The sequence below is a fragment of the Calliopsis andreniformis genome, unplaced genomic scaffold (assembly GCF_051401765.1).
Source record: "Calliopsis andreniformis isolate RMS-2024a unplaced genomic scaffold, iyCalAndr_principal scaffold0018, whole genome shotgun sequence".
Taxonomy (NCBI): Eukaryota; Metazoa; Arthropoda; class Insecta; order Hymenoptera; family Andrenidae; genus Calliopsis; species Calliopsis andreniformis.
In genome coordinates this window covers 5,028,778-5,043,501 of record NW_027480430.1, presented here as the reverse complement: position 1 = coordinate 5,043,501, position 14,724 = coordinate 5,028,778, and positions in this window count along the sequence as shown.

Below are 14,724 nucleotides of genomic sequence, written 5' to 3'. Positions count from 1 at the left end.
CACTGGTTGCTATTATTCGTTGTATACGATGGAAAAACTGTTATATTTATATTGTATTTAAGCTTCTGGCGTTGACTTCTGAGGCCGTTGCTATTCGATGTGGTGGAAGAACGCCATAGAGGGAAGCCTAGGTAGCCCGGATCGTAGAAATATACATATCTTTCACACTGTTTGCAATTTTTCGTTTTATACAATGGAAAAACTGTTTTATTTATTTTGTATTTTACGCTTCGGGCGTTGACTTCTAAGGCCCTAACTATTCGATCTGGTGGAGCAACGCCCTAGAGTGCGGCCTAAGTTGCCCGGAACGTAGAAATGACCATAGCTTTCACACTGGTTGCTATCATTCGTTTTATATGATGGAAAAACTGTTGTATTTATATTGTATTTTATGCTTCTGGCGTTCACTTCTTAGGCCCTAACTATTCGATCTGGTGTGAACAACGGCCTTGGGTGAAGCCTAGGTTGCCCGGAACGTAGAAATGTCCATAACTTTTACACTGGTTGCAATTATTCGTTTTATACAATGGAATAACCGTTCTATTTATTTTGTATTTTATGCTTCGGGCGTTGACTTCTAAGGCCCTAACTGTTTGATCTGGTGGAGCATCACCGTAGAGTGAAGCCTAGGTTGCCCGGAACGTAGAAATGACCATAACTTTCACACTGGTTGCTATTATTCGTTGTATACGATGGAAAAACTGTTGTATTTATATTGTATTTTATGCTTCTGGCGTTCACTTCTTAGGGCCTAACTATTCGATCTGATCGAACAATGCCCTAGGGTGAAGCCGAGGTTGCCCGGAACGTAGAAATGACCATAACTTTTACACTGGTAGCCATTCTTCGTTTTATAAAATGGAAAAACTGTTCTATTTATTTTGTATTTTATGCTTCGGGCGTTGACTTCTTTGGCCCGAACAATTCGATCTGCTGGAGCAACGCCGTAGGGTGAAGCCTAGGTTGCCCGGAACGTAGAAATGACCATCACTTTCAAACTGGTTGCAATTAATCCTGTTATACGGTGGAAAAACAGTTGTATATTTATTGCATTTTATGCTTCGGGTGTTGACTTCTAAGGACCTGACTATTCAATCTGTCGGAGGAACGCCCTAGAGTGAAGCCTAGGTTGCCCGGAACGTAGAAATAACCATAGCTTTCACACTGGCAGCAATTATTCGTTTTATACAATGGAAAAACCGTTCTATTTATTTTGTATTTTATGCTTCGGGCGTTGACTTCTAAGGCCCTTACTGTTTGATCTGGTGGAGTATCGCCGTAGAGTGAAGCCTAGGTTGCCCGGAACGTAGAAATGACCATACCTTTCACACTGTTTGCAATTTTTCGTTTTATACGATGGAAAAACTGTTTTATTTATTTTGTATTTAATGCTTCGGGCGTGGACTTCTAAGGCCCTAACTATTCGATATGGTGGAGCAACGCCCTAGAGTGCAGCATAGATTGCCCGGAACGTAGAAATGACCATAACTTTCACACTGGTAGCAATTATTCGTTTTATACAATGGAAAAACTGTTCTATTTATTTTGTATTTAATGATTCGGGCGTGGACTTCTAAGGCCCTAACTATTCGATCAGGTGGAACAACGCACTAGGGTAGAGCCCAGATTGCGCGGACCGTAGAAATGACCACAACTTCCACACTGGTAGCAATTTTTCGTTTTACACGATGGAAAAACTTTTCTATTTATTGTATATTTTATGCTTCGGGCGTTGACTTCTAAGGCCCTAACTATTCGATCTGGTGGAGCAACGCCCTAGAGTGCAGCCTTGGTTGCCCGGAACGTAGAAATAACCATAGCTTTCACACTGGTTGCTATCATTCGTTTTATATGATGGAAAAACTGTTGTATTTATATTGTATTTTATGCTTCTGGCGTTCACTTCTTAGGCCCTAACTATTCCATCTGGTGGAACAACGGCCTAGGGTGAAGCCTAGGTTGCACGGAAAGTAGAAATGTCCATAACTTTTACACTGGTTGCATTTATTCGTTTTATACAATGGAAAAACTGTTCTATTTATTTTATATTTTATGCTTCGGGCGTTGACTTCTAAGGCCCTAACTATTCGATCTGGTAGAGCAACGCCCTAGAGTGAAGCCCAGGTTGCCCGGTACGTAGAAATGACCATAACTTTCACAGTGGTTGCTATTATTCGTTGTATACGATGGAAAAACTGTTATATTTATATTGTATTTAAGCTTCTGGCGTTGACTTCTGAGGCCGTTGCATTCGATGTGGTGGAAGAACGCCATAGAGGGAAGCCTAGGTAGCCCGGATCGTAGAAATGTCCATATCTTTCACACTGTTTGCAATTTTTCGTTTTATACGATGGAAAAACTGTTTTATTTATTTTGTATTTTACGCTTCGGGCGTTGACTTCTAAGGCCCTAACTATTCGATCTGGTGGAGCAACGCCCTAGAGTGCAGCCTAGGTTGCCCGGAACGTAGAAATAACCATAGCTTTCACACTGGTTGCTATCATTCGTTTTATATGATGGAAAAACTGTTGTATTTATATTGTATTTTATGCTTCTGGCGTTCACTTCTTAGGCCCTAACTATTCGATCTGGTGGAACAACGGCCTAGGGTGAAGCCTAGGTTGCCCGGAACGTAGAAATGTCCATAACTTTTACACTGGTTGCAATTATTCGTTTTATACAATGGAAAAACTGTTCTATTTATTTTATATTTTATGCTTCGGGCGTTGACTTCTAAGGCCTTAACTATTCGATCTAGTGGAGCAACGCCCTAGAGTGAAGCCTAGGTTGCCCGGTACGTAGAAATGACCATCACTATCAAACTGGTTGCAATTATTTGTTTTATACGATGGAAAAGCTGTTGTATTTATATCGTATTTTATGCTTCTGGCGCTGACTTCTTAGGCCCTAACTATTCCATCTGGTGGAACAACGCCCTAGGGTGAAGCCTAGGTTGCCCGGAAAGTAGGAATGACCATAACTTTCTAACTGGCAGCAATTTTTCGTTTCATACGATGGAAAAACTGTTCTATTTATTTTATATTTTATGCTTCGGGCGTTGACTTCCAAGGCCCTAACTATTCGATCTGGTGGAGCAACGCCCTAGAGTGCAGCCTAGGTTGCCCGGAACGTAGAAATAACCATAGCTTTCACACTGGTTGCTATCATTCGCTTTATATGATGGAAAAACTGTTGTATTTATATTGTATTTTATGCTTCGGGCGTTGACTTCTAAGGCCCTAACTATTCGATCTAGTAGAGCAACGCCCTACAGTGCAGCCTAGGTTGCCCGAAACGCCGAAATGATCATTACTTTCACGCTTGTTGCAATTATTCCTGTTATAGGATGGAAAGACTGTTGTGTTTTTATTGTATTTTATACTTCAGGCGTTGACTTCTGAGGCCGTAGCTATTCGATGTGGTGGAAGAACGCCATACAGTGAAGCCTAGGTTGCCCGGAACGTAGAAATGACCATTACTATCACACTGTTTGCAATTATTCCTTTTATACGATGGAAAAGCTGTTGTATTTATATCGTAATTTATGCTTCTGGCGTTGACTTCTAAGGACCTAACTGTTTGATCTGGTGGAGCAACGCCCTAGAGTGAAGCCTAGGTTGCGTGGAACGTAGAAATGACCATCCCTTTCACACGGGTTGCAATTATTCCTGTTATAGGATGGAAAGACTGTTGTATTTTTATTGTATTTTATACTTCAGGCGTTGACTTCTGAGGCCGTAGCTATCCGATGTGGTGGAAGAACGCCATACAGTCAAGCCTATGTTGCCCGGAACGTAGAAATAACCATAACTTTCACACTGGTTGCAATTACTTGTTTTATACGATGGAAAAGCTGTTGTATTTATATCGTATTTTATGCTTCGGGCGTTGACTTCTAAGGCCCTAACTATTCGATCTGGTGGAACAACGCCCTAGGGTGAAGACTAGGTTGTTCGGAAAGTATAAATGACCATAACTTTCACACTGGTAGCAGTTATTCGTTTTATACAATGGAAAAACTGTTCTATTTATTTTATATTTTATGCTTCGGGCGTTGACTTCTAAGGCCCTAACTATTCGATCTGGTAGAGCAACGACCTAGAGTGAAGCCCAGGTTGCCCGGTACGTAGAAATGACCATAAATTTCACACTGGTTGCTATTATTCGTTGTATACGATGGAAAAACTGTTATATTTATATTGTATTTAAGCTTCTGGCGTTGACTTCTGAGGCCGTTGCTATTCGATGTGGTGGAAGAACGCCATAGAGGGAAGCCTAGGTAGCCCGGATCGTAGAAATGTCCATATCTTTCACACTGTTTGCAATTTTTCGTTTTATACGATGGAAAAACTGTTTTATTTATTTTGTATTTTACGCTTCGGGCGTTGACTTCCAAGGCCCTAACTATTCGATCTGGTGGAGCAACGCCCTAGAGTGCAGCCTAGGTTGCCCGGAACGTAGAAATAACCATAGCTTTCACACTGGTTGCTATCATTCGTTTTATATGATGGAAAAACTGTTGTATTTATATTGTATTTTATGCTTCTGGCGTTCACTTCTTAGGCCCTAACTATTCGATCTGGTGGAACAACGGCCTAGGGTGAAGCCTAGGTTGCCCGGAACGTAGAAATGTCCATAACTTTTACACTGGTTGCAATTATTCATTTTATACAATGGAAAAACTGTTCTATTTATTTTATATTTTATGCTTCGGGCGTTGACTTCTAAGGCCTTAACTATTCGATCTGGTGGAGCAACGCCCTAGACTGAAGCCTAGGTTGCCCGGTACGTAGAAATGACCATCACTATCAAACTGGTTGCAATTATTTGTTTTATACGATGAAAAAACTGTTCTATTTATTTTATATTTTATGCTTCGGGCGTTGACTTCTAAGGCGCTAACTATTCGATCAGGTGGAGCAACGCCCTAGAGTGAAGCCTAGGTTGCCCGGTACGTAGAAATGACTGTCACTATCAAAGTGGTTGCAATTATTTGTTTTATACGATGGAAAAGCTGTTGTATTTATATCGTATTTTATGCTTCTGGCGTCGACTTCTTAGGCCCTAACTATTCCATCTGGTGGAACAACGCCCTAGGGTGAAGCCTAGGTTGCCCGGAAAGTAGAAATGACCATAACTTTCACACTGGTAGCAATTATTCGTTTTATACGATGGAAAAACTGTTCTATTTATTTTGTATTTTATGCTTCGGGCGTTGACTTCTAAGGCCCTAACTATTCGATCTGGTAGAGCAACGCCCTAGAGTGAAGCCTAGGTTGCCCGGTAAGTAGAAATGACCATAAGTTTCATACTGGTTGCAATTATTCGTTTTATACGAAGGAAAAACTGTTGTATTTATATTGTATTTTATGCTTCTGGCGTTCACTTCTTAGGCCCTAACTATTCGATCTGGTGGTACAACGCCCTAGGGTGAAGCCTAGGTTGCCTGGAACGTAGAAATGACCATAACTTTTACACTGGCAGCAATTATTCGTTTTATACAATGGAAAAACCGTTCTATTTCTTTTGTATTTTATGCTTCGGGCTTTGACTTCTAATGCCCTATCTGTTTGATCTGGTGGAGCATCGCCGTAGAGTGAAGCCTATGTTGCCCGCAACGTAGAAATGACCATAACTTTCACACTGGTTGCAATTGTTTGTTTTATACGATGGAAATGCTGTTGTATTTATATCGTATTTTATGCTTCTGGCATTGACTTCTGAGGCCGTTGCTATTCGATGTGGTGGAAGACCGCCATAGAGTGAAGCCTAGGTAGCCCGGATCGTAGAAATGTTCATATCTTTCACACTTTTAGCAATTATTCGTTTTATACGATGGAATAACTGTTTTATTTATTTTGTATTTTATGCTTCGGGCGTTGACTTCTAAGGCCCCAACTATTCGATCTAGTAGAGCAACGCCCTACAGTGCAGCCTAGGTTGCCCGAAACGCCGAAATGATCATTACTTTCACGCTTGTTGCAATTATTCCTGTTATAGGATGGAAAGACTGTTGTGTTTTTATTGTATTTTATACTTCAGGCGTTGACTTCTGAGGCCGTAGCTATTCGATGTGGTGGAAGAACGCCATACACTGAAGCCTAGGTTGCCCGGAACGTAGAAATGACCATTACTATCACACTGTTTGCAATTATTCCTTTTATACGATGGAAAAGCTGTTGTATTTATATCGTAATTTATGCTTCTGGCGTTGACTTCTAAGGACCTAACTGTTTGATCTGGTGGAGCAACGCCCTAGAGTGAAGCCTAGGTTGCGTGGAACGTAGAAATGACCATACCTTTCACACGGGTTGCAATTATTCCTGTTATAGGATGGAAAGACTGTTGTATTTTTATTGTATTTTATACTTCAGGCGTTGACTTCTGAGGCCGTAGCTATCCGATGTGGTGGAAGAACGCCATACAGTCAAGCCTAGGTTGCCCGGAACGTAGAAATAACCATAACTTTCACACTGGTTGCAATTACTTGTTTTATACGATGGAAAAGCTGTTGTATTTATATCGTATTTTATGCTTCGGGCGTTGACTTCTAAGGCCCTAACTCTTCGATCTGGTGGAACAACGCCCTAGGGTGAAGACTAGGTTGTTCGGAAAGTATAAATGACCATAACTTTCACACTGGTAGCAGTTATTCGTTTTATACAATGGAAAAACTGTTCTATTTATTTTATATTTTATGCTTCGGGCGTTGACTTCTAAGGCCCTAACTATTCGATTTGGTAGAGCAACGCCCTAGAGTGAAGCCCAGGTTGCCCGGTACGTAGAAATGACCATAACTTTCACACTGGTTGCTATTATTCGTTGTATACGATGGAAAAACTGTTATATTTATATTGTATTTAAGCTTCTGGCGTTGACTTCTGAGGCCGTTGCTATTCGATGTGGTGGAAGAACGCCATAGAGGGAAGCCTAGGTAGCCCGGATCGTAGAAATGTCCATATCTTTCACACTGTTTGCAATTTTTCGTTTTATACGATGGAAAAACTGTTTTATTTATTTTGTATTTTACGCTTCGGGCGTTGACTTCTAAGGCCCTAACTATTCGATCTGGTGGAGCAACGCCCTAGAGTGCAGCCTAGGTTGCCCGGAACGTAGAAATAACCATAGCTTTCACACTGGTTGCTATCATTCGTTTTATATGATGGAAAAACTGTTGTATTTATATTGTATTTTATGCTTCTGGCGTTCACTTCTTAGGCCCTAACTATTCGATCTGGTGGAACAACGGCCTAGGGTGAAGCCTAGGTTGCCCGGAACGTAGAAATGTCCATAACTTTTACACTGGTTGCAATTATTCGTTTTATACAATGGAAAAACTGTTCTATTTATTTTATATTTTATGCTTCGGGCGTTGACTTCTAAGGCCTTAACTATTCGATCTGGTGGAGCAACGCCCTAGACTGAAGCCTAGGTTGCCCGGTACGTAGAAATGACCATCACTATCAAACTGGTTGCAATTATTTGTTTTATACGATGGAAAATCTGTTGTATTTATATCGTATTTTATGCTTCTGGCGCTGACTTCTTAGGCCCTAACTATTCCATCTGGTGGAACAACGCCCTAGGGTGAAGCCTAGGTTGCACGGAAAGTAGAAATGACCATAACTTTCACACTGGTAGCAATTTTTCGTTTTATACGATGGAAAAACTGTTCTATTTATTTTATATTTTATGCTTCGGGCGTTGACTTCTAAGCCGCTAACTATTCGATCTGGTGGAGCAACGCCCTAGAGTGAAGCCTAGGTTGCCCGGTACGTAGAAATGACTGTCACTATCAAAGTGGTTGCAATTATTTGTTTTATACGATGGAAAAGCTGTTGTATTTATATCGTATTTTATGCTTCTGGCGTCGACTTCTTAGGCCCTAACTATTCCATCTGGTGGAACAACGCCCTAGGGTGAAGCCTAGGTTGCCCGGAAAGTAGAAATGACCATAACTTTCACACTGGTAGCAATTATTCGTTTTATACGATGGAAAAACTGTTCTATTTATTTTGTATTTTATGCTTCGGGCGTTGACTTCTAAGGCCCTAACTATTCGACCTGGTAGAGCAACGCCCTAGAGTGAAGCCTAGGTTGCCCGGTAAGTAGAAATGACCATAAGTTTCATACTGGTGGCAATTATTCGTTTTATACGATGGAAAAACTGTTGTATTTATATTGTATTTTATGATTCTGGCGTTCACTTCTTAGGCCCTAACTATTCGATCTGGTGGTACAACGCCCTAGGGTGAAGCCTAGGTTGCCTGGAACGTAGAAATGACCATAACTTTTACACTGGCAGCAATTATTCGTTTTATACAATGGAAAAACCGTTCTATTTCTTTTGTATTTTATGCTTCGGGCTTTGACTTCTAATGCCCTATCTGTTTGATCTGGTGGAGCATCGCCGTAGAGTGAAGCCTATGTTGCCCGCAACGTAGAAATGACCATAACTTTCACACTGGTTGCAATTGTTTGTTTTATACGATGGAAAAGCTGTTGTATTTATATCGTATTTTATGCTTCTGGCATTGACTTCTGAGGCCGTTGCTATTCGATGTGGTGGAAGACCGCCATTGAGTGAAGCCTAGGTAGCCCGGAACGTAGAAATAACCATAACTTTCACACTGGTTGCAATTACTTGTTTTATACGATGGAAAAGCTGTTGTATTTATATCGTATTTTATGCTTCGGGCGTTGACTTCTAAGGACCTAACTGTTTGATCTGGTGGAGCAACGCCCTAGAGTGAAGCCTAGGTTGCGTGGAACGTAGAAATGACCATCCCTTTCACACGGGTTGCAATTATTCCTGTTATAGGATGGAAAGACTGTTGTATTTTTATTGTATTTTATACTTCAGGCGTTGACTTCTGAGGCAGTAGCTATCCGATGTGGTGGAAGAACGCCATACAGTCAAGCCTAGGTTGCCCGGAACGTAGAAATAACCATAACTTTCACACTGGTTGCAATTACTTGTTTTATACGATGGAAAAGCTGTTGTATTTATATCGTATTTTATGCTTCGGGCGTTGACTTCTAAGGCCCTAACTACTCGATCTGGTGGAACAACGCCCTAGGGTGAAGCCTAGGTTGCCCGGAAAGTATAAATGACCATAACTTTCACACTGGTAGCAGTTATTCGTTTTATACAATGGAAAAACTGTTCTATTTATTTTATATTTTATGCTTCGGGCGTTGACTTCTAAGGCCCTAACTATTCGATCTGGTAGAGCAACGCCCTAGAGTGAAGCCCAGGTTGCCCGGTACGTAGAAATGACCATAACTTTCACACTGGTTGCTATTATTCGTTGTATACGATGGAAAAACTGTTATATTTATATTGTATATAAGCTTCTGGCGTTGACTTCTGAGGCCGTTGCTATTCGATGTGGTGGAAGAACGCCATAGAGTGATGCCTAGGTAGCCCGGATCGTAGAAATGTCCATATCTTTCACACTGTTTGCAAGTTTTCGCTTTATATGATGGAAAAACTGTTTCATCTATTTTGTATTTTATGCTTCGGGCGCTGACTTCTAAGGCCCTAACTATTCGATCTGGTGGAGCAACGCCCTAGAGTGCAGCCTACATTGCCCGGAACGTAGAAATGACCATAACTTTCACACTGGTTGCTATCATTCGTTTTATATGATGGAAAAACTGTTGTATTTATATTGTATTTTATGCTTCTGGTGTTCACTTCTTAGGCCCTAACTATTCGATCTGGTGGAACAACGGCCTAGGGTGAAGCCCAGATTTCGCGGAACGTAGAAATGTCCATAACTTTCACACTGGTAGCAATTTTTCGTTTTATACGATGGAAAAACTGTTCTATTTATTTTATATTTTATGCTTCGGGCGTTGACTTCTAAGGCCCTAACTATTCGATCTGGTGGAGCAACGCCCTAGAGTGAAGCCTAGGTTGCCCGGTACGTAGAAATGACTATCACTATCAAAGTGGTTGCAATTATTTGTTTTATACGACGGAAAAGCTGTTGTATTTATATCGTATTTTATGCTTCTGGCGTCGACTTCTTAGGCCCTAACTATTCCATCTGGTGGAACAACGCCCTAGGGTGAAGCCTAGGTTGCCCGGAAAGTAGAAATGACCATAACTTTCACACTGGTAGCAATTATTCGTTTTATACGATGGAAAAACTGTTCTATTTATTTTGTATTTTATGCTTCAGGCGTTGACTTCTAAGGCCCTAACTATTCGATCTGGTAGAGCAACGCTCTAGAGTGAAGCCTAGGTTGCCCGGTAAGTAGAAATGACCATAAGTTTCATACTGGTTGCAATTATTCGTTTTATACGATGGAAAAACTGTTGTATTTATATTGTATTTTATGCTTCTGGCGTTCACTTCTTAGGCCCTAACTATTCGATCTGGTGGTACAACGCCCTAGGGTGAAGCCTAGGTTGCCTGGAACGTAGAAATGACCATAACATTTACACTGGCAGCAATTATTCGTTTTATACAATGGAAAAACCGTTCTATTTCTTTTGTATTTTATGCTTCGGGCGTTGACTTCTAATGCCCTATCTGTTTGATCTGGTGGAGCATCGCCGTAGAGTGAAGCCTATGTTGCCCGCAACGTAGAAATGACCATAACTTTCACACTGGTTGCAATTGTTTGTTTTATACGATGGAAAAGCTGTTGTATTTATATCGTATTTTATGCTTCTGGCATTGACTTCTGAGGCCGTTGCTATTCGATGTGGTGGAAGACCGCCATAGAGTGAAGCCTAGGTAGCCCGGATCGTAGAAATGTTCATATCTTTCACACTGGTAGCAATTATTCGTTTTATACGATGGAATAACTGTTTTATTTATTTTGTATTTTATGCTTCGGGCGTTGACTTCTAAGGCCCTAACTATTCGATCTAGTAGAGCAACGCCCTACAGTGCAGCCTAGGTTGCCCGAAACGCCGAAATGATCATTACTTTCACGCTTGTTGCAATTATTCCTGTTATAGGATGGAAAGACTGTTGTGTTTTTATTGTATTTTATACTTCAGGCGTTGACTTCTGAGGCCGTAGCTATTCGATGTGGTGGAAGAACGCCATACAGTGAAGCCTAGGTTGCCCGGAACGTAGAAATGACCATTACTATCACACTGTTTGCAATTATTCCTTTTATACGATGGAAAAGCTGTTGTATTTATATCGTAATTTATGCTTCTGGCGTTGACTTCTAAGGACCTAACTGTTTGATCTGGTGGAGTAACGCCCTAGAGTGAAGCCTAGGTTGCGTGGAACGTAGAAATGACCATCCCTTTCACACGGGTTGCAATTATTCCTGTTATAGGATGGAAAGACTGTTGTATTTTTATTGTATTTTATACTTCAGGCGTTGACTTCTGAGGCCGTAGCTATCCGATGTTGTGGAAGAACGCCATACAGTCAAGCCTAGGTTGCCCGGAACGTAGAAATAACCATAACTTTCACACTGGTTGCAATTACTTGTTTTATACGATGGAAAAGCTGTTGTATTTATATCGTATTTTATGCTTCGGGCGTTGACTTCTAAGGCCCTAACTATTCGATCTGGTGGAACAACGCCCTAGGATGAAGCCTAGGTTGCCCGGAAAGTATAAATGACCATAACTTTCACACTGGTAGCAGTTATTCGTTTTATAGGATGGAAAAACTGTTCTATTTATTTTGTATTTTACGCTTCGGGCGTTGACTTCTAAGGCCCTAACTATTCGATCTGGTAGAGCAACGCCCTAGAGTGAAGCCTAGGTTGCCCGGTAAGTAGAAATGACCATAAGTTTCATACTGGTTGCAATTATTCGTTTTATACGATGGAAAAACTGTTGTATTTATATTGTATTTTATGCTTCTGGCGTTCACTTCTTACGCCCTAACTATTCGATCTGGTGGTACAACGCCCTGGGGTGAAGCCTAGGTTGCCTGGAACGTTGAAATGACCATAACTTTTACACTGGCAGCAATTATTCGTTTTATACAATGGAAAAACCGGTCTATTTCTTTTGTATTTTATGCTTCGGGCTTTGACTTCTAATGCCCTATCTGTTTGATCTGGTGGAGCATCGCCGTAGAGTGAAGCCTATGTTGCCCGCAACGTAGAAATGACCATAACTTTCACACTGGTTGCAATTGTTTGTTTTATACGATGGAAAAGCTGTTGTATTTATATCGTATTTTATGCTTCTGGCATTGACTTCTGAGGCCGTTGCTATTCGATGTGGTGGAAGACCGCCATAGAGTGAAGCCTAGGTAGCCCGGATCGTAGAAATGTTCATATCTTTCACACTGGTAGCAATTATTCGTTTTATACGATGGAATAACTGTTTTATTTATTTTGTATTTTATGCTTCGGGCGTTGACTTCTAAGGCCCTAACTACTCGATCTAGTAGAGCAACGCCCTACAGTGCAGCCTAGGTTGCCCGAAACGCCGAAATGAACATTACTTTCACGCTTGTTGCAATTATTCCTGTTATAGGATGGAAAGACTGTTGTGTTTTTATTGTATTTTATACTTCAGGCGTTGACTTCTAAGGCCCTAACTATTCGATCTGGTGGAACAACGCCCTAGGATGAAGCCTAGGTTGCCCGGAAAGTATAAATGACCATAACTTTCACACTGGTAGCAGTTATTCGTTTTATAGGATGGAAAAACTGTTCTATTTATTTTGTATTTTACGCTTCGGGCGTTGACTTCTAAGGCCCTAACTATTCGATCTGGTAGAGCAACGCCCTAGAGTGAAGCCTATGTTGCCCGCAACGTAGAAATGACCATAACTTTCACACTGGTTGCAATTGTTTGTTTTATACGATGGAAAAGCTGTTGTATTTATATCGTATTTTATGCTTCTGGCATTGACTTCTGAGGCCGTTGCTATTCGATGTGGTGGAAGACCGCCATAGAGTGAAGCCTAGGTAGCCCGGATCGTAGAAATGTTCATATCTTTCACACTGGTAGCAATTATTCGTTTTATACGATGGAATAACTGTTTTATTTATTTTGTATTTTATGCTTCGGGCGTTGACTTCTAAGGCCCTAACTACTCGATCTAGTAGAGCAACGCCCTACAGTGCAGCCTAGGTTGCCCGAAACGCCGAAATGAACATTACTTTCACGCTTGTTGCAATTATTCCTGTTATAGGATGGAAAGACTGTTGTGTTTTTATTGTATTTTATACTTCAGGCGTTGACTTCTGAGGCCGTAGCTATTCGATGTGGTGGAAGAACGCCATACAGTGAAGCCTAGGTTGCCCGGAACGTAGAAATGACCATTACTATCACACTGTTTGCAATTATTCCTTTTATACGATGGAAAAGCTGTTGTATTTATATCGTAATTTATGCTTCTGGCGTTGACTTCTAAGGACCTAACTGTTTGATCTGGTGGAGCAACGCCCTAGAGTGAAGCCTAGGTTGCGTGGAACGTAGAAATGACCATCCCTTTCACACGGGTTGCAATTATTCCTGTTATAGGATGGAAAGACTGTTGTATTTTTATTGTATTTTATACTTCAGGCGTTGACTTCTGAGGCCGTAGCTATCCGATGTGGTGGAAGAACGCCATACAGTCAAGCCTAGGTTGCCCGGAACGTAGAAATAACCATAACTTTCACACTGGTTGCAATTACTTGTTTTATACGATGGAAAAGCTGTTGTATTTATATCGTATTTTATGCTTCGGGCGTTGACTTCTAAGGCCCTAACTATTCGATCTGGTGGAACAACGCCCTAGGGTGAAGCCTAGGTTGCCCGGAAAGTATAAATGACCATAACTTTCACACTGGTAGCAGTTATTCGTTTTATACAATGGAAAAACTGTTCTATTTATTTTATATTTTATGCTTCGGGCGTTGACTTCTAAGGCCCTAACTATTCGATCTGGTAGAGCAACGCCCTAGAGTGAAGCCCAGGTTGCCCGGTACGTAGAAATGACCATAACTTTCACACTGGTTGCTATTATTCGTTGTGTACGATGGAAAAACTGTTATATTTATATTGTATTTAAGCTTCTGGCGTTGACTTCTGAGGCCGTTGCTATTCGATGTGGTGGAAGAACGCCATAGAGGGAAGCCTAGGTAGCCCGGATCGTAGAAATGTCCATATCTTTCACACTGTTTGCAATTTTTCGTTTTATACGATGGAAAAACTGTTTTATTTATTTTGTATTTTACGCTTCGGGCGTTGACATCTAAGGCCCTAACTATTCGATCCGGTGGAGCAACGCCCTAGAGTGCAGCCTAGGTTGCCCGGAACGTAGAAATAACCATAGCTTTCACACTGGTTGCTATCATTCGTATTATATGATGGAAAAACTGTTGTATTTATATTGTATTTTATGCTTCTGGCGTTCACTTCTTGGGCCCTAACCATTCGATCTGGTGGAACAACGGCCTAGGGTGAAGCCTAGGTTGCCCGGAACGTAGAAATGTCCATATCTTTTACACTGGTTGCAATTATTCGTTTTATACGATGGAAAAACTGTTTTATTTATATTGTATTTTATGCTTGTGGCGTTCACTTCTTAGGCCCTAACTATTCGATCTGGTGGTACAACGCCCTAGGGTGAAGCCTAGGTTGCCCGGAAAGTAGAAATGACCATAACTATCACACTGTTTGCAATTATTCCTTTTATACGATGGAAAAGCTGTTGTATTTATATCGTAATTTATGCCTCTGGCGTTGACTTCTAAGGTCCTAACTGTTTGATCTGGTGGAGCAACGCCCTAGAG